This window comes from Zophobas morio, unplaced genomic scaffold (genome assembly GCF_036711695.1).
Source record: "Zophobas morio isolate AGI-343-1 ecotype UQ-CSIRO unplaced genomic scaffold, CSIRO_AGI_Zmor_V1 ptg000021l, whole genome shotgun sequence".
NCBI classification, from domain to species: domain Eukaryota; kingdom Metazoa; phylum Arthropoda; class Insecta; order Coleoptera; family Tenebrionidae; genus Zophobas; species Zophobas morio.
In genome coordinates, this window is record NW_026972126.1 from 24,895,284 (window position 1) to 24,921,600 (window position 26,317).

The 26,317-nt window shown below is 36.4% G+C and overlaps 1 long non-coding RNA gene across 1 annotated transcript in view; it reads left to right on the forward strand.

The window, feature by feature from the left end:
* Positions 1 to 26,317, forward strand: part of LOC135133320 (uncharacterized) — a 68,855-nt gene that overhangs the window by 12,047 nt on the left and 30,491 nt on the right. The gene's annotated exons all lie outside the window — the stretch shown is intronic.

A 26,317-nucleotide genomic window follows, 5' to 3' on the forward strand; every position in this document is an offset into this window, starting at 1 on the left:
CGTTTTCCAATTTTGAGATTAATGCTTTAAAATCTAAAATTTGTAATCAGTACAACTGTTACTATTAAATAACCAACATAATAGAAATCAAAAAAATTAAACACACTGTTTTTCGTACTCAGAACGAGATTTATTTGGAAATCAATTCTGGGTCTACTTTGAACAATTTGCTATATTTCGGAGGGCATAAGATTGTCTCCAGTTTCAAACATTGTTAATTATTATTGTGAAAATTTAGACTTCAAATGTTACAATATGACATTTGTCGTACCAACTACGACAAAATTTCCCAGATTCTAAAAATTACAATTTTTATTTAAAAATGAAAAAAAAAATACAAGATAATTTACAGCGCTCATCTCTCAGAAAATTTGTTTGACGACGCGATTTTTGATTTTGAGATTCATGCTTAAAAATCTAGGACTTACAATACAAATGTTGTTGTCAAAAAAATAATAAAATAAATGTCAAAAAGGTGAAAAATTTTCTTCGTACGCAGAACTAAATTTATTCGGCAAAAAATTTTGGGTCTACTTTGGACAATAGGAATATTTCGAGGGACATAAAATTGTCTTCAGTTTCACAAGTTGTCTAATTACTATTGTGAAAATTTAAATTTCAAATGGCACAATATGACGTTTGTCATACCAACCACGACAAAATTCTCCAAATTTTAAAAGTTCCAATTTTTATTTAAAAATGGAAAAAAAAGCACAAGATATTTTACGGCGCTCATCCCTCCGAAAACTTGTTTGATGACACGTTTTCCAATTTTGGGATTAATGCTTTAAAATCTAAAATTTGTAATAAGTACAAATGTTACTATTAAATAACCAACATAATAGAAATCAAAAAAATTAAACACACTGTTTTTCGTACTCAGAACGAGATTTATTTGGAAATCAATTCTGGGTCTACTTTGAACAATTTCCTATATTTCGGAGGGCATAAGATTGTCTCCAGTTTCAAACATTGTTAATTATTATTGTAAAAATTTAGACTTCAAATGTTACAATATGACATTTGTCGTACCAACTACGACAAAATTCCCCAGATTTTAAAAATTCCAATTTTTATTTAAAAATGAAAAAAAAAAATAGAAGATAATTTACAGCGCTCATCTCTCTGAAAATTTGTTTGACGACGCGATTTTTGATTTTGAGATTCATGCTTAAAAATCTAGGACTTACAATACAAATGTTGTTGTCAAAAAATAATAAAATAAATGTCAAAAAGGTGAAAAATTTTCTTCGTACGCAGAACTAAATTTATTCGGCAATAAATTTTGGATCTACTTTGGACAACACTAATATTTCGAGGGACATAAAATTGTCTTCAGTTTCACAAGTGGTCTAATTACTATTGTGAAAATTTGAATTTCAAATGGTACAATATGACGTTTGTAGTACCAACCAAGACAAAATTCCCCAAATTTTAAAAATTCCAATTTTTATTTAAAAATTAAAAAAAAAGCACAAGATATTTTACAGCGCTCATCCCTCAGAAAACTCGTTTGATGACACGTTTTCCAATTTTGGGATTAATGCTTTAAAATCTAAAAATTGTAATCAGTACAAATGTCACTATTAAATAACCAACATAATAGGAGTCAAAAAAATTAAACACACTGTTTTTCGTACTTAGAAAGAGATTTATTTGGAAATCAATTCTGGGTCTACTTTGAACAATTTGCTATATTTCGGAGGGCATAAGATTGTCTCCAGTTTCAAACATTGTTAATTATTATTGTGAAAATTTAGACTTCAAATGTTACAATATGACATTTGTCGTACCAACTACGACAAAATTCCCCAGGCTTTAAAAATTCCAATTTTTATTTAAAAATGAAAAAAAAAAATAGAAGATAATTTACAGCGCTCATCTCTCAGAAAATTTGTTTGACGACGCGATTTTTGATTTTGAGATTCATGCTTAAAAATCTAGGGGCCGGTTGCATAAACGCAAATCAAATTTAATCTCTGATTAAGAACAATTGTAACTATGATAATAACAATCGTTACTATGGAGTTAATCAGAGATTAAATTTGATTTGCCTTTATGCAACCGGCCCTAGGACTTACAATAGAAATGTTGTTGTCAAAAAAATAATAAAATAAATGTCAAAAAGGTGAAAAATTTTCTTCGTACGCAGAACTAAATTTATTCGGCAATAAATTTTGGATCTACTTTGGACAATAGGAATATTTCGAGGGACATAAAGATTGTCTTCAGTTTCACAAGTTGTTTAATTACTATTGTGAAAATTTAAATTTCAAATGGTACAATATGACGTTTGTCGTACTAACCACGACAAAATTCCCCAAATTTTAAAAGTTCCAATTTTTATTTAAAAATAAAAAAAAAAGCACAAGATATTTTACAGCGCTCATCCCTCAGAAATCTTGTTTGATGACACGTTTTCCAATTTTGGGATTAATGCTTTAAAATCTAAAATTTGTAATCAGTACAAATGTTACTATTAAATAACCAACATAATAGAAATCAAAAAAATTAAACACACTGTTTTTCGTACTCAGAACGAGATTTATTTGGAAATCAATTCTGGGTCTACTTTGAACAATTTGCTATATTTCGGAGGGCATAAGATCGTCTCCAGTTTCAAACATTGTTAATTATTATTGTGAAAATTTAGACTTCAAATGTTACAATATGACATTTGTCGTACCAACTACGACAAAATTCCCCAGATTCTAAAAATTACAATTTTTATTTAAAAATGAAAAAAAAAATAGAAGATAATTTACAGCGCTCATCTCTCAGAAAATTTGTTTGACGACGCGATTTTTGATTTTGAGATTCATGCTTAAAAATCTAGGACTTACAATACAAAGGTTGTTGTCAAAAAAATAATAAAATAAATGTCAAAAAGGTGAAAAATTTTCTTCGTACGCAGAACTAAATTTATTCGGCAATAAATTTTGGGTCTACTTTGGACAATTTCCAATATTTCGAGGGACATAAAATTGTCTTCAGTTTCACAAGTTGTCTAATTACTATCGTGAAAATTTAAATTTCAGATGGTACAATATGACGTTTGTCGTACCAACCACGACAAAATTTCCCAAATTTTAAAAATGCCAATTTTTATTTAAAAATGAAAAAAAAGCACAAGATATTTAACAGCGCTCATCCCTCAGAAAACTTGTTTGATGACACGTTTTCCAATTTTAGGATTAATGCTTTAAAATCTAAAATTTGTAATCAGTACAAATGTTACTATTAAATAACCAACATAATAGAAATCAAAAAAATTAAACACACTGTTTTTCGTACTCAAAACGAGATTTATTTGCCAATTTATTCTGGGTCTACTTTGAACAATTTCTCATATTTCGGGGGACATAAGGTTGTCTTCAGCTTCACATGTTGCTAATTACTATTGTAAAAATTTAAACTTCAAATCCTACAATATGACATTCGTCGTACCAGTACCAACCACGACAAAATTCCCCAAATTTTAAAAATTTCAATTTTTATTAAAAAATTAAAGAAAAAAATTACAAGAAATTTTAGAACGCTCATCCCTTAGAAACCTCGTTTGACGATACGTTTTCCAATTTTGGAATTCGTGCTCTAAAATCTAAAATTTGTAATCATCACAAATGTCACTATTAAATAACCAACAAAATCGACGTCAAAAAAATGAAACACACTGTTTTTCGAACTCAGAACGAGATTTATTTGGCAATAAATTCTGGGTCTACTTCGGACAATTTCTCATATTTCGGGGGACATAAGGTTGTCTTCAGCTTCACATGTTGCTAATTACTATTGTAAAATTTAAACTTCAAATCCTACAATATGACATTTGTCGTACCAACCACGACAAAATTCCCCAAATTTTAAAAATTTCAATTTTTATTAAAAAAATAAAGAATAAAATTACAAGAAATTTTAGAACGCTCATCCCTTAGAAACCTCATTTGACGATACGTTTTCCAATTTTGGAATTCATGCTCTAAAATCTAAAATTTGTTATCATCACAAATGTCACTGTCAAATAACCAACAAAATCGACGTCAAAAAAAAATGAAACACACTGTTTTTCGAACTCAGAACGAGATTTATTTGGCAATAAATTCTGGGTCTACTTTGGACAATTTCTCATATTTCGGGGGACATAAGGTTGTCTTCAGCTTCACATGTTGCTAATTACTATTGTAAAATTTAAACTTCAAATCCTACAATATGACATTTGTCGTACCAGCCACGACAAAATTCCCCAAATTTAAAAAATTTCAATTTTTATTAAAAAATTAAAGAAAAAAATTACAAGAAATTTTAGAACGCTCATCCCTTAGAAACCTCATTTGACGATACGTTTTCCAATTTTGGAGTTCGTGCTCTAAAATCTAAAATTTGTAAACATCACAAATGTCACTATTAAATAACCAACAAAATCGACGTCAAAAAAATGAAACACACTGTTTTTCGAACTCAGAACGAGATTTATTTGGAAATCAATTCTGGGTCTACTTTGAACAATTTCCTATATTTCGGAGGGCATAAGATTGTCTCCAGTTTCAAACATTGTTAATTGTTATTGTGAAAATTTAGACTTCAAATGTTACAATATGACATTTGTCGTACCAACTATGACAAAATTCCCCAGATTTTATAAATTACAATTTTTATTTAAAAATGAAAAAAAAAAATTGAAGATATTTTACAGCGCTCATCTCTCAGAAAATTTGTTTGACGACGCGATTTTTGATTTTGAGATTCATACTTAAAAATCTAGGACTTACAATACAAATGTTGTTGTCAAAAAATATTAAAATAAATGTCAAAAAGGTGAAAAATTTTCTTCGTACGCAGAACTAAATTTATTCGGCAATAAATTTTGGGTCTACTTTGGACAATTTCCCATATTTCGAAGGACATAAAATTGTCTTCAATTTCACAAGTTGTCTAATTACTATTGTGAAAATTTAAATTTCAAAAGGCACAATATGACGTTTGTCGTACCAACCACGACAAAATTCCCCAAATTTTAAAAATTCCAATTTTTATTTAAAAATGAAAAAAAAAGCACAAGATATTTTACAGCGCTCATCCCTCAGAAAACTTGTTTGATGACACGTTTTCCAATTTTGGGATTAATGCTTTAAAATCTAAAATTTGTAATCAGTACAAATGTTACTATTAAAATAACCAACATAATAGAAATCAAAAAAATTAAACACACTGTTTTTCGTACTCAGAGCGAGATTTATTTGGAAATCAATTCTGGGTCTACTTTGAACAATTTCCTATATTTCGGAGGGCATAAGATTGTCTCCAGTTTCAAACATTTTTAATTATTATTGTGAAAATTTAGACTTCAAATGTTACAATATGACATTTGTCGTACCAACTACGACAAAATTCCCCAGATTCTAAAAATTACAATTTTTATTTAAAAATGAAAAAAAAAATAGAAGATAATTTACAGCGCTCATCTCTCAGAAAATTTGTTTGACGACGCGATTTTTGATTTTGAGATTCATGCTTAAAAATCTAGGACTTACAATACAAATGTTGTTGTCAAAAAAATAATAAAATAAATGTCAAAAAGGTGAAAAATTTTCTTCGTACGCAGAACTAAATTTATTCGGCAATAAATTTTGGATCTACTTTGGACAACTGGAATATTTCGAGGGACATAAAATTGTCTTCAGTTTCACAAGTTGTCTAATTACTATTGTGAAAATTTAAATTTCAAAAGGCACAATATGACGTTTGTCGTACCAACCACGACAAAATTCCCCAAATTTTAAAAATTCCAATTTTTATTTAAAAATGAAAAAAAAAGCACAAGATATTTTACAGCGCTCATCCCTCAGAAAACTTGTTTGATGACACGTTTTCCAATTTTGGGATTAATGCTTTAAAATCTAAAATTTGTAATCAGTACAAATGTTACTATTAAAATAACCAACATAATAGAAATCAAAAAAATTAAACACACTGTTTTTCGTACTCAGAACGAGATTTATTTGGAAATCAATTCTGGGTCTACTTTGAACAATTTCCTATATTTCGGAGGGCATAAGATCGTCTCCAGTTTCAAACATTGTTAATTATTATTGTGAAAATTTAGACTTCAAATGTTACAATATGACATTTGTCGTACCAACTACGACAAAATTCCCCAGATTCTAAAAATTACAATTTTTATTTAAAAATGAAAAAAAAAAAATAGAAGATAATTTACAGCGCTCATCTCTCAGAAAATTTGTTTGACGACGCGATTTTTGATTTTGAGATTCATGCTTAAAAATCTAGGACTTACAATACAAATGTTGTTGTCAAAAAAATAATAAAATAAATGTCAAAAAGGTGAAAAATTTTCTTCGTACGCAGAACTAAATTTATTCGGCAATAAATTTTGGGTCTACTTTGGACAATTTCCAATATTTCGAGGGACATAAAATTGTCTTCAGTTTCACAAGTTGTCTAATTACTATCGTGAAAATTTAAATTTCAGATGGTACAATATGACGTTTGTCGTACCAACCACGACAAAATTTCCCAAATTTTAAAAATGCCAATTTTTATTTAAAAATGAAAAAAAAAGCACAAGATATTTAACAGCGCTCATCCCTCAGAAAACTTGTTTGATGACACGTTTTCCAATTTTAGGATTAATGCTTTAAAATCTAAAATTTGTAATCAGTACAAATGTTACTATTAAATAACCAACATAATAGAAATCAAAAAAATTAAACACACTGTTTTTCGTACTCAAAACGAGATTTATTTGCCAATTTATTCTGGGTCTACTTTGAACAATTTCTCATATTTCGGGGGACATAAGGTTGTCTTCAGCTTCACATGTTGCTAATTACTATTGTAAAAATTTAAACTTCAAATCCTACAATATGACATTCGTCGTACCAGTACCAACCACGACAAAATTCCCCAAATTTTAAAAATTTCAATTTTTATTAAAAAATTAAAGAAAAAAATTATAAGAAATTTTAGAACGCTCATCTCTTAGAAATCTCATTTGACGATACGTTTTCCAATTTTGGAATTCATGCTCTAAAATCTAAAATTTGTAATCATCCCAAATGTCACTATTAAATAACCAACAAAACCGACGTCAAAAAAATGAAACACACTGTTTTTCGAACTCAGAACGAGATTTACTTGGCAATAAATTCTGGGTCTACTTTGGACAATTTCTCATATTTCGGGGGACATAAAGTTGTCTTCAGCTTCACATGTTGCTAATTACTATTGTAAAATTTAAACTTCAAATCCTACAATATGACATTTGTCGTACCAACCACGACAAAATTCCCCAAATTTTAAAAATTTCAATTTTTATTAAAAAAATAAAGAATAAAATTACAAGAAATTTTAGAACGCTCATCCCTTAGAAACCTCATTTGACGATACGTTTTCCAATTTTGGAATTCATGCTCTAAAATCTAAAATTTGTTATCATCACAAATGTCACTGTCAAATAACCAACAAAATCGACGTCAAAAAAAAATGAAACACACTGTTTTTCGAACTCAGAACGAGATTTATTTGGCAATAAATTCTGGGTCTACTTTGGACAATTTCTCATATTTCGGGGGACATAAGGTTGTCTTCAGCTTCACATGTTGCTAATTACTATTGTAAAATTTAAACTTCAAATCCTACAATATGACATTTGTCGTACCAGCCACGACAAAATTCCCCAAATTTAAAAAATTTCAATTTTTATTAAAAAATTAAAGAAAAAAATTACAAGAAATTTTAGAACGCTCATCCCTTAGAAACCTCATTTGACGATACGTTTTCCAATTTTGGAGTTCGTGCTCTAAAATCTAAAATTTGTAAACATCACAAATGTCACTATTAAATAACCAACAAAATCGACGTCAAAAAAATGAAACACACTGTTTTTCGAACTCAGAACGAGATTTATTTGGAAATCAATTCTGGGTCTACTTTGAACAATTTCCTATATTTCGGAGGGCATAAGATTGTCTCCAGTTTCAAACATTGTTAATTGTTATTGTGAAAATTTAGACTTCAAATGTTACAATATGACATTTGTCGTACCAACTATGACAAAATTCCCCAGATTTTATAAATTACAATTTTTATTTAAAAATGAAAAAAAAAAATTGAAGATATTTTACAGCGCTCATCTCTCAGAAAATTTGTTTGACGACGCGATTTTTGATTTTGAGATTCATACTTAAAAATCTAGGACTTACAATACAAATGTTGTTGTCAAAAAATATTAAAATAAATGTCAAAAAGGTGAAAAATTTTCTTCGTACGCAGAACTAAATTTATTCGGCAATAAATTTTGGGTCTACTTTGGACAATTTCCCATATTTCGAAGGACATAAAATTGTCTTCAATTTCACAAGTTGTCTAATTACTATTGTGAAAATTTAAATTTCAAATGGTACAATATGACGTTTGTCGTACCAACCACGACAAAATTCCCCAAATTTTAAAAATTCCAATTTTTATTTAAAAATGAAAAAAAAGCACAAGATATTTTACAGCGCTCATCCCTCAGAAAACTCGTTTGATGACACGTTTTCCAATTTTGGGATTAATGTTTTAAAATCTAAAATTTGTAATCAGTACAAATGTTACTATTAAATAACCAACATAATAGAAATCAAAAAAATTAAACACAATGTTTTTCGTACTCAGAACGAGATTTATTTGGAAATCAATTCTGGGTCTACTTTGAACAATTTGCTATATTTCGGAGGGCATAAGATTGTCTCCAGTTTCAAACATTGTTAATTATTATTGTGAAAATTTAGACTTCAAATGTTACAATATGACATTTGTCGTACCAACTACGACAAAATTCCCCAGATTTTAAAAATTACAATTTTTATTTAAAAATGAAAAAAAAAACAGAAGATAATTTACAGCGCTCATCTCTCAGAAAATTTGTTTGACGACGCGATTTTTGATTTTGAGATTCATGCTTAAAAATCTAGGACTTACAATACAAATGTTGTTGTCAAAAAAATAATAAAATAACTGTCAAAAAGGTGAAAAATTTTCTTGGTACGCAGAACTAAATTTATTCGGCAATAAATTTTGGATCTACTTTGGACAATTGGAATATTTCGAGGGACATAAAGATTGTCTTCAGTTGCACACGTTGTCTAATTACTATTTAAATTTCAAATGGTACAATATGACGTTTGTAGTGCCAACCATGACAAAATTCCCCAAATTTAAAAAATCCATCTTTTATTTAAAAATGGAAAAAAACCAAAATATATTAGAGCGTTCATTCTTTAGAAAACCCGTTAGATGACACGTTTTCCAATTTTGGGATTAATGCTCTAAAATCTAAAATTTGTAATCATCACAAATATCACTATTAAATAACCAACAAAATCGACGTCAAAAAAATGAAACACACTGTTTTTCGAACTCACAACGAGATTTATTTGGCAATATATTCTGGTCTACTTTGGACAATTTCTCATATTTCGGGGGACATAAGGTTGTCTTCAGCTTCACATGTTGCTAATTAATATTGTAAAAATTTAAACTTCAAATCCTATAATATGACATTTGTCGTACCAACCACGACAAAATGCCCCAAATTTTAAAAATTTCAATTTTTATTAAAAAATTAAAGAAAAAAATTGCAAGAAATTTTAGAACGCTCATTCCTTAGAAACCTCGTTTGACGATACGTTTACCAATTTTGGAATTCGTGCTCTAAAATCTAAAATTTGTAATCATCACAAATGTCACTATTAAATAACCAACAAAATCGACGTCAAAAAAATGAAACACACTGTTTTTCGAACTCAGAACGAGATTTATTTGGCAATAAATTCTGGGTCTACTTTGGAAAATTTCTCATATTTCGGGGGACATAAGGTTGTCTTCAGCTTCACATGCTGCTAATTACTATTGTAAAAATTTAAACTTCAAATCCTATAATATGACATTCGTCGTACCAACCACGACAAAATTCCCCAAATTTTAAAAATTTCAATATTTATTAAAAAAATAAAGAAAAAAATTACAAAGAATTTTAGAACGCTCATCCCTTAAAAACCTCGTTTGACGATACGTTTTCCAATTTTGGAATTCGTGCTCTAAAATCTAAAATTTGTAATCATCACAAATGTCACTATTAAATAACCAACAAAATCGACGCCAAAAAAATGAAACACACTGTTTTTCGAACTGAGAACGAGATTTATTTGGCAATAAATTCTGGGTCTACTTTGGACAATTTCTCATATTTCGGGGGACATAAGGTTGTCTTCAGCTTCACATGTTGCTAATTACTATTGTAAAAATTTAAACTTCAAATCCTACAATATGACATTCGTCGTACCAACCACGACAATATTCCCCAAATTTTAAAAATTCCAATTTTTATTGAAAATTGAAAAAAAAAAAGTACAAGATATTTTAAAAGGTTAATTCATCCCTTAGAAAACGCCATTTTCAATGTTGGGATTCATGTTCTAAACTCTAAGATTTGTTATCATTAGAAATGTCACTGTCAAATAACCAATAAAATAGATGTGAAAAAAATGAAAACTGTTTTTCGTACATAGAACGAGATTTATTCAGCAATATTTTCTGTGTGTCACTTTAGGCAATTTCCCTTATTTCGGGGGGCGTAAAGTTGTATTCAGTTTTACGCTGCGTTAATTATTATTGTGAAATTTAAACTTCAAATGTCAAAATATGACATTTGTCGTACCAACCGCGACAAAATTCCCCAAAATTACAAAAATCCCAATTTTTATTGACAATCGAAAAAAAAAAGTACAAGATATTTTAAAAGGTTCATTCATCCCTTAGAAAACTCGATTGACGACGCGATTTTCAATGTTGGGATTCATGTTCTAAACTCTAAGATTTGTTATCATTACAAATGTCACTGTCAAATAACCAATAAAATAGATGTCAAAAAAATGAAAACAGTTGTTCGTACATAGAACGAGATTTATTCAGCAATATTTTTTGTGTGTCACTTTAGGCGATTTTCCTTATTTCGGGGGGCGTAAAGTTGCCTTCAGTTTCACACGTTGTTAATTTTTATTGTGAAAATTTAAACTTCAAATGTTAAAATGTGACATTTGTCGTACCAACCGCGACAAAATTCCCCAAATTATAAAAATTCCAATTTTATTGAAAAATGAAAAAAGAATTGCAATATATTTTAGAGCGTTCATTCCTTAGAAAACTCATTTGATGACACGTTTTCCAATTTTGGGAATGCTTTAAAATCCAAAATTTGTAATAATTACAAATGTCACTATTAAATAACCAAAAAAATATACGTCAAAAAAATTGGGGGGGGGGCATAAGTTTTGAGATTCACACGTTGTTAATAACATTCGTGAATATGTGACCTTCGATACTTACACTCTGACATCTGTCATACCAACCACGAAAAAAATCCCCAAATCAGATGACCACGTTTACCATATTTGACGTTTTAAAAAAATTCGATTTCCCCTTCGCAATATCTAGCCGCAATTTTTTCCGTTTCACCGAGCGCGCTGACCTTTCCAAAGACCCTTTTTTTGAGCAATCCCCTTTCCCATAAATTACACAAATTAATTGTTTCCCGCTGCTTTTCATTATCCAATCATTGTCATTCGCCCACTCGAAGTCAACTCTGGTCAAGCCCCAATCCAAACATAAATCAAACAACAACTGAGTGACATTATTAAACGTCACTCTCTCAAATTAACTTTAATTATGGAAGCGTATTACGACGGGGAGATCGCGTGGGGTCCCGTGACGCTACCCGAGGCGAAAGACGAGCTCCAGAAGACACCCACGAGAATCTCGAGGAGCCGCAGCGACATGAGCTGCTACTCCTTAAAAAGCGAAAAACGGGAGCGGGAAAACCGGGAGTGTGAAGACGGGACAGGAAGAAGAGGGAGTTCTTTGCTGGTGGACTTGAACGACACGGTTAAAGAGATGGAGATGGCGCTGATGCACGGGCTGGACTACGACATGCCGGGGGATGAACCCGAAGAAACGAAACCTGAGGAGGTGTTCAAAGTCCCGGCTCCGTTGAAGCTGAAGAACTGTAAGAGCGTCAAGAACAAGTACGAGCACGTGGTGAGTCCCGTGGGACTCTACATCAAGAGCGGCGAGTGGTGGGACGACAACAACAAGGAGAACGCGCTGGGGGTTAGTGCTAAGAGGTTGTTTTTCAAGTCCAAGCACAGGTTTTAGCTGTTTTGATAAATTATTTTTTTAATAAAGCGATTTTTAATTTCGGTGATTGACTAGTAAAGTGGTGGAGTTTCTGCGTCCATCGATCCCGAGCGTCAAGCCTAAGCGACGAATTTAAGGGTTAACCAAACACGTCTGTTTGGCAAACAGTGTTAGCTTGTGTAAACGTTTTCGAGTAAGAGCGAGGCTCGAAAATGATGTATGAAACGTCAAAGCTGCAAGTCGAAAAAGCGGCGTTATCCTGTTTCGCTTTAGCTGTTTCCTCCGATTAGCTTCTCATTATCCCGATCCTGTCTGGATTTGTTCGCTCCGTGAGCCGGAGCGAGCAGGACGATTATTCCCACGGGCTGGATAATGCAAAGTGGTCGGGTAGAAAACGACAGCTATTGTTTACGAAAGGACGAACTATAGATGTATAAGTTACACGGAACGGGAGCGTTGAATGGAGTTTGTTGCCAGATAGGAAGGCAGGAAGGGGTGAGAAATGCCGGGGCTGCTCTAGGTTTATTAACGAGCGAGCTATGCATATGTAGGCCGGAATTGTAAGCGCCATAATGTGATGAATATCTTAATTGTGATACCGAGGATGTTGTTCGATCGGGAAGTCGGGGAGTAGTATTGCGGACGGCGTCAAGGTCACGCGGTAGCCCAAGGTGACCCCTCCATCGTCACGTGGCCGAAACAAACGAGGTTAGGTTTGTTTTTCGGCGCATTGTTCGCTAATCTCGCGAGTAAATCCTTCCCTTTGTTCCGACTTCTTTCTTCCGCCGTAAAGACGGCGATTAATCATACATCCCCCGCCCGTCCATTAATATAATTCCCCGTAATTGAAAAGATCCATTTAAATAATTGTTTCTGCCAATGGCAACTCGATCCCATGCATCTCGCCCGTACTTTTAATTATTCTAAGTAGCTCAACGAGTTTCTAACTTTTGTTCTCGGCATGTAATTTGAACTTTTTAACTGAGGGCCCAATTAGACCGAAAGTTTGTCATTGTTCGCAACTAGCGGCGCATCGATCGCGCCGCGAATCGCCGCCCCCACCTGCGGTCATTAATAAGAACAATTCGCGCTGTTTATGACGGAGTCGATTTTTTTTATCGCGTGATTCCCCGAGGAGGTGTTTGTGTGATTGTTAAGTAGGCCTTGGTCGTGTCGTGTCGCGGCCTACTGAAATATTCAACGGAGGAGGGCTCGGCGGCCGCACCTTTGCCACAATCTCGATAAATCGACTCCTTCTAATAGAAAGTTTAAAAATTGAACGTGATGGCTTCATCAAGCCGTAAAGCGACGCTTTACTTATTCACAAGAGATAAATAATTCGACGGATTAGGGCTCGCTGCGCTCGCCCGAAACTCGGCCCGTATTAGTACAATTTGCATGTAAATTGGCCCGGCGCCCAGGACCTTCGCAGGGGCGTCTGAAGGGGTCTAATGATTAAATAAAGCCGTCGCCGTTGGGTATGTTTGCGGACACGCCCACCTGCTTTACGAATTCCGTGGCGCGTATGCAGGCGTTATTACCAACCTGACGGATTTTAGTATCATTTTAATTGCATTGTAATCCCGTTCAAAGTCGGCCGATTTTTGGACGGGTAGAAGTGCGGGCGGTTGTCGAGGTCACGACCTCGCCAGCGTCCGAATTTCTACTCGGTTGCAAGGTCGCCCAACAATTCTATTTGAGCGAGGTTTAAAGAAGAGAAAGAAGGAAATAATGGGGTTTAGTTCGACGGAGGTTGACTTTAGTGACGATTACGAGGATATCGCGAGCGTTCCCACGGTGTTCATATTTTATTCAGGAAAAAAATCCGCGGCGGGGAGCTCAATAGGCACAAAATTACGCCGGCAGTATCAATAATAAGAGGGATAGCGATTCGACTTTTGTTGAAACTCGAACAAGGTGGTCGATGGTCTAATAGCCGGTGATAAATCTCTCCCAATTTGGTTTATAACGTCATCAAAAACAGATATTGGCCGTTAGTCGCTAAATGAAGCAATAACCTGCGTCTCTTGGAACTTTCTCCGACTTTAGTGCCTCCCGGGCTATCTCTATGCAATTGTGCGCTAATCCCATTCGTGCATCCACCCCCCAGACACTGTCTCCGCAAACCTGATTAAATTTATAGCGTTGATAACCGACCATTTCGGCGCGATAGCTTCCGGCCCCGAGCCCGCATTGGCTGCTCTGCGGTCACGTGATCTCCACCAGGAACTCGACCTAATGAAGCTAACTAAATCCGGAATGATCGGAATACGAATTTCGGCATGAGAAAATCGTCGGGCGTCAATTTTTTTCGGCCGGTTCGTGCTCCGCCAAGATTGTTTACCCGTTTAATTTATGGAATCACAATCCCACTCCTGACTTTAGTGAATAATGACCCCTTGTCTCGACATTCCCCCCGAACGGGGTTATTTTCCGCGGAGTTCGATTCACGCCACGTCGAACCCGGCTCATATCGTGATAAAAACGATTTCGGGAAAGCGACGCCGCGGCGCTTCGGAGTCGCGTACCGATTCTGAGCAATTAGGGGGCGACCTCGGCGGTGCCCGACTTTCTACTCGACAAAATAAAACAAACTAGTTACAACCGGTAGTGATTGGGTCATCAGCTGGGTGCATCATGGGTTGGTGCGAGTCGCTCGTCGTCGCAAATTCCTCGGAAGCGGCGATCTCTCGCAAGAAATTATGCAAACGACGGCGCGGCGGTGTAAAGGAAATCCCCTTTATGCGTTAATAAAGTGGATGCTGACAATTAATTAGCGAGGGGGAGGTTATCTGCATTGTGAAGATGCCAATACCACATTGTGGCATCCTGTTTCTTGCCGCCTCCCGAAGCGGCCGATAAACCGCACCCTCTGATCGATGATGTACGGTTTTCGACGGGTACCTGCTCTTTGCTCTTGTGCTAATGCGGAGTTTATCGCGGGCCGATCGAATAATGGATTAATAACTGAAACGGGGGTCGTTAGGGCGCACGAGTCCCCGGGGGCGGCGGAAAAATCGACGCTCTCTGCTAAATCTGGATTGGGAGCATCTCGGACGGACGCATTACGAGCCCGCCGCCCTCAAAGGGATCGGGTTTCCGGAAGAATAATCGTCACGTGTCGATCTGCCCATTGGCACGTCTAATTGACAAATAACATCGGAAAGGCCCTTTCCAGGGTCGTAGGCATGTTTTCCCGGGATCGATGTGCCGAGTGCAAGGATCGTGCCAGGCCCCAACTTCGCCGCCTATCCGTCATCCTTTATTAACTCTGCGGCTCTCAAACTGTTTGCCTGATTAAAGAGGCCGACGAGGCCGACCGAGATATTGAAATTAGGGCCGGAGCCGGCCTTAGTTTCCCTATAAACCATAAAAACCGGAATGCCATAATAACAGAACGATAAATAAAGGAAATCGGTCAAGATCGGAATCTCGGCCGCGGGCACGAACGGCGACGGACGCCAATAACCGACCAGGACGGACGTTAAATTAAATCAAATTAAGCGAAAGTAGAAATGCGGGACAATTCAAGGTCGTTGCAGATAACGACCTTGAAAATCACCACCATTACTACCCGCACGACCAAAACACCGTAATTAATACAAAATTGAAAACAATAGGGTAAAAATTGGACCAAAATTGGAACTTTTGCTGTGAAAAGCGGTTAGCAATTTTTACGAAAGTTGTAATGCGGTACACTTCAAGGTCACCGCAGGTGAGCGACCTTGAAAATCACCACCGTTACTACTCGAAGGACTAGGATTTTTTCTAAATTTTGGGTCACTCAGTTTTCCGAAATGCCACGATCGAAAATCTAAAACAATAGGTCGAAACTTCTATAAAAATAGGACCAAAGTGAGAGCTTTGGGTAGCCTTAATGCGACTTCAAGACTCAGAAAGACACATCAATTTTTCTTTTACGATAGTAGAAATGCGGTACACTTCAAGGTCACCACATGTGACCGACCTTGAAGTGGGATTTATAAACTTGTTGTTAAGTTGATTGCTACAAAAATTTACCGTTTTAGACATGTTTTAAGTTTCTTGTTGTCAAAATAAATCTACACATATTAAAAAAAAACAAGGCAAAATATAGCCCCACCCACCCGCCCTATCTCAATTGTGATGATTTTTTTATTCGTCGTGAGCCAAGGGGGCGGAGCTTAACTGCAAAATCCTTATTTGTCTGCGAGAAATTAAAAACATTTTGGGTATCGTGGTGTTCAAAGAATACTAGATTGTATATTAAGAAAAAATTGAAGGCCACCCAGACTTGTCTCGATCTAAATAGTAATGAAGGTTTCATTCGTTGGCAGACCTAGGGGCGGAGCCTAACTGCAAAATCCGTATTTTCTTAAAAAAATTTGCCATTTTAATCGTGTTTCAAATTTCTAAGAATAAAAAAATCATTACAATTGCGATGGGGTGGGTGGGCGGGGTTTATAGTGTGATTTTTTTTTCTTAATATACATAGTATCCTTTGAACACGATACACAAAGCATGTTTTTAATTTTTGAAAAGAAATAAATATTTTGCAGTTAAGCTCCGCCCCCTTGGTTAATGGCAATTAGAAAAAATCATCAGAATTGAGATTGGGCGGGTGGGCGGGCTTACATTTTGCCTTTTTGTTTTAATATGTGTAGACTTTTTTCACAACAAGAAACTTAAAACATGTTTAAAATGGAAAATTTGTATAATGAAATATCGATTTTGCAGTTAGGCTCCGCCCCACAATAGTAAAATCCATATTTCCCTGCAAAGATGTTCTAAGTTTCTTCTTGTGAAAAGATGGCTATGTGTATTAAGAAAAAAAAGACAAAATATAAGCCCCATCCACCCGCCCTATCTCAATTCTGATGATTTTTTTATTCATCATGAGCCGAGAGGTGGAGTTTAATTCTAAAATCGTTATTTTTCTACGAGAAATTAACATTGAAATATGTTCATAAATAATCGTGTTACACAAAGAGAACTAAATGTATTAATTTAAAAAGAAAATCAAAAGAGAAGCTCCGCCCATCCGTTTCGATCTCAAACGTGATGAATTTTTTATTCGTTGGCAAACCGAGGGGTGGAGCGTAATTGCAAAATCTAGATTTCCCTATACAAATTTAACATTTTAAAAATTTTCAGTTTCTTGTTGTGAAAAGATGACTATACATATATTAAGAAAACAAGGCACAATGTAAGCCCCGCCCACCCACCCAGCTCAATTCTGATGATTTTTTTTATTCGTTGTCAGCCAAGGAGGCGGAGCTTAATAGTAAAATCCTTATTTCTCTGGAAGAAATAAAAAATATGTTTTTGAGTATCGTGTTATTAAAAAAATGCTATGTATATTAAGAAAAAATTAAAGCTGAAGATTAACCTGCCCTGATCTAAATATTAATGAAGTTTTCATTCGTTGGAAAACCTAGGGGCGGAGCCTAATTGCAAAATCCATATTTCCTTACAAAAATGCACCATTTTAAACGTGTTTTAAGTTTCTAAAATAAAAAAACATTACAATTGAGATGGGGTGGGTGGGCGGGGTTTATATTTTGCATTTTCCCTCTTAATATACATAGTATAGCTTGAACCACAAGATACTTATTTTTGAATTCTTGTAAAGAAGTACGGACTTTGCAGTTAAGCTCCGCCCCCTTGACTCACGACGAATACAAAAAATCATCACAATGGAGATAGGGCGGGTGGGTGGGTTTATATTTTGTTTTTTTGTTTTAATATGTGTAGACTTCTTTTCATAACAAGAAACTTAAAACATGTTTAAAATGGAAAATTTGTGTAAGTAGATATAGATTTTGCTACCAGGCTCCGCCCCATAATTGCAAAATATATATTTCCTTGTAAGAATGTACATTTTAGCCATGTTCTACGTTTCTTGTTGTGAAAAAATGGCTATGTAGATTAAGAAAAGAGAGGAAAAATATAAGCCCCGCCTACCCGCCCGATCTCAATTCTGATGATTTTTTTTATTCGTCATGAGCCGAGGGGTGGAGTTTAATTCTAAAATCGTTATTTTTCTACGACAAATTAACATTGAAATATGTTCATAAATAATCGTGTTACATACACAAAGAGAACTAAATATATTAATTGAAAAAGAAAATCAAAAGTGAAGCTCCGCCCATTTGTCTCGATCTCAATCGTGATGAATTTTTTATTTGTTGGCAAACCGAGGGGTGGAGCGTAATTGCAAAATCGATATTTCCCTATACAAATTTAACATTTTAAAAATTTTCAGTTTCTTGTTGTGAAAAGATGACTACATATATTAAGAAAACAAGGCATAATGTAAGCCCCGCCCACCCGCCCTATCTCAATTCTGATGATTTTTTTATTCGTTGTGAGCCAAGGGGGCGGAGCTTAATAGTAAAATACTTATTTCTCTGGAAGAAATAAAAAATATGTTTTTGAGTATCGTGTTATTCAAAAAATGCTATGTATATTAAGAAAAAATTAAAGCTGAAGATTAAACTGCCCTGATATAAATAGTAATGACGTTTTCATTCGTTGGAAAACCTAGGGGCGGAGCCTAATTGCAATATCCATATTTCCTTACAAAAAAATCATTACAATTGAGATGGGGTGGGTGGGCGGGGTTTATATTTTGCCTTTTCTCTCTTAATATACACAGTATACTTTGAACAACAAGATACTTAAAACATGTTTTTGATTTCATGTAAAGAAGTAAGTATTTTGCAGTTACGCTTCACCCCCTTGGTTTACGGTGAATAAAAAAAAATCATAACAATTGATCTCAATCGTGCTGATTTTTTTATCTTCAAAAACTTAAAACAGATTTAAAATGGTAATTTTTTGTTAAGAAATATGGATTTTGCAATTAGGCTCCGCCTCCAGGTGTGCCAACGAATGAAAACTTCATGCAGGTATGGGTGGGGCTTAATCTTTGGCTTTAATTTTTTCTTAATACACATAGTATTTTTTTAATACCCCGATATTTAAAAACATGTCTTATATCGTAATTTTTTGTAGAGAAATAATAAGGATTTTGCAGTTAAATTCCACTTCTTTGGCTCTTGGCGGTTAAAAAAAATCATGACAATTGAGATAGGGTGGGTGGGCGGGGCTTATATTTTGTCTTTTTTCCTAATATACGTAGTCGTTTTTTCAGAGCAAGAAACTTAAAAGCATGCTTAAAATGGTAAATTCTTGTAGATAAATTTGGATCTTGCAATTAAGCCCCACCCCTCGATCTGACAACGAATGAAAAATTCATCACAATTGAGAATTAAGATCAGGGCGGGTATGGGTGGGGCCTAATCTTTGACTTCATTTTTTTCTTAACATACAAAGTATTCTTTGAACAAACCATACCCAAAAACATGTTTTTAATTTCTCGTAGCGAAATCAGGATTTTGCAGCTAAGCTCCGCCCCCTTAACGCACGACGAATAAAAAAAAATCATCACAATTGAGATAGGGAGGGTGGGCGGGCTTATATTTCGTCTTTTTGTTTTAATATGTGCAGACTTCTTTTCATAACAAGAAACTTGAAATATGTTTAAGATGGAAAATTTGTGTAAGTAGATACAGATTTTGCCACTAGGCTCCGCCCCATAATTGCAATATATATATGTCCTTGTAAGAATGTACATTTTAGCAATGTTCTACGTTTCTTGTTGTGAAAAGATGGCTATGTACATTAAAAAAAGAGGGGCAAAATATAAGCCCCACCCACCCGCCCGATCTCAATTCTGACGTAGCGTAACTGCAAAATCCTTATTTCCAGAAATTAAAAACATATTTTTGAGTATCGTGTTGTTCAAAGAATACTATGTACATTAAGAAAATACTATGTACATTAAGAAAAAAATAAAGCCAAAGATTAAGCCCCACCCACACCTGCCCTGATCTAAATAGTATTGAAATTTTCATTCGTTGGCAGAAAAGAAATCAAAACACTTGAGATGGGGTGGGTGGGCGGGGTTTATATTTTTACTTCTTCTCCTAATATACGTAGAATAAAGAGAAAAACACGATAGTAAAAAATGTTTTTAATTTGTTGTAAAGAAATAAGTATTTTGCAGTTGAGCTCCGCCCCCTTGGTTCAAGGCGAATAAAAAAATTCGTCACAATGGAGACAGGGCGGGTGGGTGGGCTTACATTTTCCTTTTTGTTTTAATATGTGTAGACGACTTCTTTTCATAATATGAAACGTAAAACATGTTTAAAATCAAGTGCGAAAATCAAAATAGCGATTTTGCAATTAGGCTCCACCCCGTAATTGAAAAATCCATATTTCCTTGCAAAAAGTACCATTTTAACCATGTTTTAAGATTGTTGTGAAAAAATGGCTATGTACCTATATTAAGAAAAAAAAAAGCAAAATATATACCCCGCCCACCCACCCTATCGCGATTCTGATGATTTTTTTTATTGGTCGTAAGCCGAGAGGCGAAGCTTAATTATAAAATCCTTCTTTTTGGTACCATGTGAAATATGTTCTTAACTAATCGTGTTATACAAAGAAAACTAAACGTATTAATTAAAAAAGAAAACCAAAAGAGAAGCCCCACCCACCCGTCTGGATCTCAATGATGATGAATTTTTCATTCGTTGTCAGACCGAGGGGCGGAGCTCAATTGCAAAATCGACTCTTTCCTACAAAAATTTACCATTTTAAACATGTTATACTATAATACCTAATCTTTTTTTTGAGATCATTAATGCATAAGTACCTTGAAAATCACCATCGTTACTACTCCAATGAGTTCAAGCGACCATAATAATCAAGACAAGTTGCGTCTGGTATGATTTTTTTATATCGAAAGTCGAAAACAACTGCTCGAAACTATAAAAATAGGACCAAAGCGAGAATCTTGCGCCTTGACGCCACTTCAAGAATCCGAAAAACTCTCATCAGTTTTTTTACGATAGTAGAAATGCGGTCCACTTCAAGGTCGCCTCATGTGAACGACCTTGAAAATCGCCATCGTCCCTACTCGAGCCCGCTTTTCGCCGCTCGGGCGACAAGCCAAGACGCTGTAACTAATACAAGTCGCGCGAATTCCATTTCCTTCCCCTTTGACTCCGATCATCATCCCCGGAATACAGCGTTTCGGATTGATGTAAATTACGCATCCGACTCTTCGATTTTTGGAAAATGAAGTTGACGGCTGCGTTGGATTAGCATTCGGGGCTATGTCAGCACCTGTTCGTGCCATTCGATTGATTTTCTCATGACGGAAATAGTCCTAAGGGCGATTTTCTCTTACTTCACTACCTCTTTTCCGCGACGAATTAAACGCGATGAGGACCTGCCGGAGCACGAGCTCGAGATATCGCTGATAAATAACGCGCCGTTTGACACTTGCAAATGCGCGCTATTTATTTGTTTGCTGACCTAGATAGAGATTGCGCGCTTATTAACCGAGCTAAGTGCACTTCATGTGGGTCGGGTAGTTTCTGGAAAAATTAGCGCAACAGTTCCTAGTTTCGCGGATAATTGCGAGTTCGGTTCCCGGGTCCGCTCGGCCACTCAGAGGGGATTAGAGCCCGAGCCTCCGTTTGGCGTCCTTATCGATCGGGCCCCCAGGGGGCGCCGTCGCCCGCACGTGCCTCATCCGTCTCGACCGTCGCCACTTCTTAAATCCGCCATAAAAGCGGTCGTGTTTTCGTAAAATTTGATTTAGTTTTGGGTTAAAGCTTGTTTACTGCGGCCCGAGCAGTCTTCCTTTCATCGATTCGCTTCCAGGAGGTCGCTGCTTATTGTTGTTCGTATTAAAATGGGTCGGACGAGATAAAGTTCGGAATGTCGCGTGATTAAGCCGCTTTTTTGGCGTATTTATAACGGGGGCGGGCAGTTCCCCGATATTATTTTCATATGATGCGGGACGAAATCCGAAAGGAGCTATAAGTGAATCGGCGGTTTGAGGGGTCCGCTCGGATATAAAATAAATTTTAAATTTGTCGTTTAAGGGAGAGGATTGTGTCGAAATGGGTTCGTATGGAGCGAGTGGAGGACTCATATTTTATTCAGGCAAAAATCCGGAGATTCGCGGCACCGACAAGGACACGACGAGACGGAATTACGGGACTAATATAAATAAAACCCCAACAAAGGGACGACTTGGAAATTTTGACAGGGAAACGAGTCGTGCCACGAGACCGGAAACAACATGTCAATTTGTCCCAGGGCGAGCGACGTTCGAACTTTTCCATTCCGGGCGAGCGGGAGGAGGAGGTGCGATATTTAAATCGCGAATTTCGCCCAAAGGGTTGTCAGACTTCGTACCCAGTCTCTCTCAAACCGTATTTAAACTCATCCAAATCGATATTCAATAAATAAAATTCCCGAAGCTACATACATCCAAAGCAGAGAAAAATATTTTTCCCTTTTCTGTCTTTCTTCCCTTCGCGCCGTATCGCCGATGCCTGCGTCGTAAAGATCCGTCCGGAGGAATTTAAGAGAGGCAATTCCCCGAGGGCACCCTTTAGACACAGATTGTTGGAGTTATTATGGCACAGTTTAAGCTATTTAACGAGGCATAAGGTATCAGGCAACATTTAGCCCCCTTTCTGGTTCTAATGTCCAATTTGAGGTTAGCTTTATCGTCGCGATTAGTCCCCGCGCTCCCCAAACCCCAATTATGCTCACCAACCGCAAAAAAACAGCGACAAGTGAACTACCCCAGACATCCCCCCCCTCGCGGAGTCCCGGCACGTCTCCCGAAACTCCCTCGACGTCTATTAAATTCGCCCCTAATTTATTTACGCGTTCGATATCTCCTCCATCTTTCGGTACTTCTGGAAATAAGCGATTCCAAGTGCGCCGCGCGGCAATAAATTCCCCGTAAAAACTGTCACAGCGTCTTACCGACCCATAAAGGACCAAACTGCGGACCGTACGTGCATATAAATTAGGCGCCCCGGAAAATCAATCGAAGACAACATAATAAAGCAAACGAGGAAATAAATAAGACGGCGATAAATTCGTGCGTGGCGCCACCGGTCGCAATCGGGATATCGATCGGTCGGTAATACAGTTAGCGATAGGGGCGACGGTGCAGTCACGATGGTAGATGTCGCGGCGATGCTTTTCGCCGAAGCGATCGAAGTGGGCTTGGACTCTATTCGATCACCTTGGTGATAAGCGCCCGAGATTAGTGGCTTATCAGGAGGATTATCGTATTGTATAATAAGTGACAAAGCGATATCTTAAGAGGTCTATATTTATAACAAAAAATAATACTGTGTAAGAATTATTCGTCTACAGGACTTCCGTGTCCGCTCTTTTTTTTAATTCATTTTGACACTCCTGTATGTACAAGGACACCATCTGCTTCCTACGTTTTAGCTTGTCGTTTTCTTTGCAGTCGATGGAGCTTAACCCGATTAGGTTCATCAAGAACTTCTCGTTGATGTCGAAGTAGGTGAGGTGGTTTCTACCCCCCGGGCAAAACGGAATTTGCTTAGCATACATGTCAGTCTGGTTCTGAATTGCTTGAATCTGGTTCAAAATCCCCATTTCTTCTAAAGTGAGTATCCCTAAGGGTTCTCCGTCGACAACATCTTTCGTCTTTTTGTCAAGCCGACTCTTCTGTTCGTTCAAGACTTCTTCAATCTCAATGTTCTCTTCGTCTTTTTCCTCTGGTACTTCTTCAATCTGAACCTTCTCTTCGTCTTTTTGTTTGGACGCTTCGGTTTGAACCTTTTCGTCTTCGTTGCTCTTCTTGTCTTCGTCTACTTTGTCGTTGGTCTCGTTGCTCTTGCTTTCATCCTCTTCCACGATCGCATGCATCTGCTCTTCTTTGTCTTTTCCACCAAAAGTCGTCATAGTGGGCGTTGTCCCATTTTGATCCGACTTGAAATGAAATTCTTTCGTCATCATCAGTTTATCGCTTTCGTCGTTCACTTGTGACTGTTTAAAAATAGTCCTGAAGTCGTTCCTGTAGCGCGTCAGGTCTTCCAAGTCTTGAGCATCGTCAGGCAACTCCGTCCCACTACACCATACGTCACTTATCACTCGGTAGCACAGTTTGCCGACCAGCACGACCAGTAGCAGCGTCAAAACAACGAAAAGTGTCCACCACACCAAATCCGACATTTTTAAACAACAAAGTATCCAATTTCGAGAAAAGTGCAGACCTCGGTCATCTTGTCGCCCAGGTTGACATAATAAGTGATAAACCGATAAGCCGATAAATGATAAGACACCGTATCTATTATAATTTTTTCAATTCGCCTTCAAACAAACCCAAGATCGTTATATCTTAATCCGACTCTGCAACCACCTTCAAGCTCAAATCAGCCGCCTCAAATTTCGCCCACGCAATCCAATCAAATCCGACGATATTACCGCCCACCCACCCATTTCCATTCAATTCCAAGCCCGATTCGATTAGCATTAGCGCGAAATTCAAAATTACGTCCGTTCGAGTAAACTTGACAGCCGCGGTAATGGGAAACGCCCGCGGCCACTAAAACAAATGTCGCCGGGTTTATTTTCACTTGGCGAATTTTTCCAGGTTCGCCTGGAACGGCTCGGGGCACTTTATAGCGCGCGTTCGGCTGGAAAGCGCAGCGACGGAGACAAATGACCATGAAATGGAACAAATAAAAGGCGAACAACAAGTCGAAGTGGGGCCGGTTTTAATCCGGCCCCGGAGATGTGTTTCCGGTGTCATAACGCGGCGTTTCCGGGAGCGGCGTGGGCGAGAGCGCACTCGGAGGTTATGATTGATGTGACGTCAGCGCTGGAGTTTTTCGACCGGCTAAGAGCAGGGTTTTTGTGCAGTGGGTTCTAACCTCGCTTTTGATATTAATTTTGCGGTTCAACTTTTGCGGGATTTAAAGGGGTTGTCAAATTTACCATTTTTGATAGTTTTAAGTTTCTTGTGGTGGAAATAAGTCTACACATATTAAGAAAAAACAAGGCAAAATGTAAGCCCGCCCACCCGCCCTATCTCGATTGTGATGATTTTTTTTTATTCATCGTGCGTCAAGGGGGCGGAGCTTAACTGCAAAATCCTTATTTCACTACGAGAAATTAAAAACATTTTATGGGTATGGTTTGTTCAAAGAATACTTTATATGTTAAGAAAAAAATGAAGTCAAAGATTAGGCCCCACCCATACCCGCCCTGATCTCAATTCTCAATTGGGATGAATTTTTCATTCGTTATCAGATCGAGGGGTGGGGCTTAATTGCAAGATCCAAATTTACCTGCAAGAATTAACCATTTTAAGCATGTTTTTAAGTTTCTTGCTCTGCTAAAAGACGACTACGTATATTAGGAAAAAAGGCAAAATATAAGCCCCGCCCACCCACCCCATCTCAATTGTGATGATTTTTTTTAACCGTCAAGAGCCAAAGAAGCGGAATTTAACTGCAAAATTTTATTATTTCTCAACAAGAAATTACGATATAAGACATGTTTTTGAGCCCCACCCATACCTGCATGAAGTTTTCATTCGTTGGCACACCTGGAGGCGGAGGCTAATTCCAAAATCCATATTTCTTAACGAGAAATTATCATTTTTAATCTGTTTTAAGGTTCTGAGAATAAAGAAATCAGCACAATTGGGATGGGGCGGGTGGGCGGGGTTTATATTTTGCCTTTTTTTCTTTAAACAACACGATACCCAAAAAAATTTTTAATTTCTTGTAAAGAAATAAGTATTTTGCAGTTAAGCTCCGCCCTTTTAGTTCTCGTCGAATAAGAAAAAATCATCACAATTGAGATAGGGATGTGTATAGGGAAATATCGATTTTGCAATTAGGCTCCACCCCGTAAATGCCAAATTTCATATTTCCTTACAAAAATGTACAATTTTACCCATGATTGAAGTTTCTTGTTGTGATTAGATGGCTGCATATATTAAGAAAAAAAAAGGCAAAATGTAGCCCCGCCCACCCGCCCTATCTCGATTGTGATGATTTTTTTTATTCGTCGTGAGCCAAGAAGGCGGAGCTTAACTGCAAAATTCTTATTCCTCTACAAGAAATTAAAAACATGTTTTTGAGTATCGCGTTGTTTAAAAATACTGTATATATTTAGAAAAAATTAAAGCCAAAGATTAAGCCCCACCCATACCTGCCCTGATCTAAATAGTAATGAAGCTTTCATTTGTTGCCAGACCTAAGGGCGGAGCCTAATT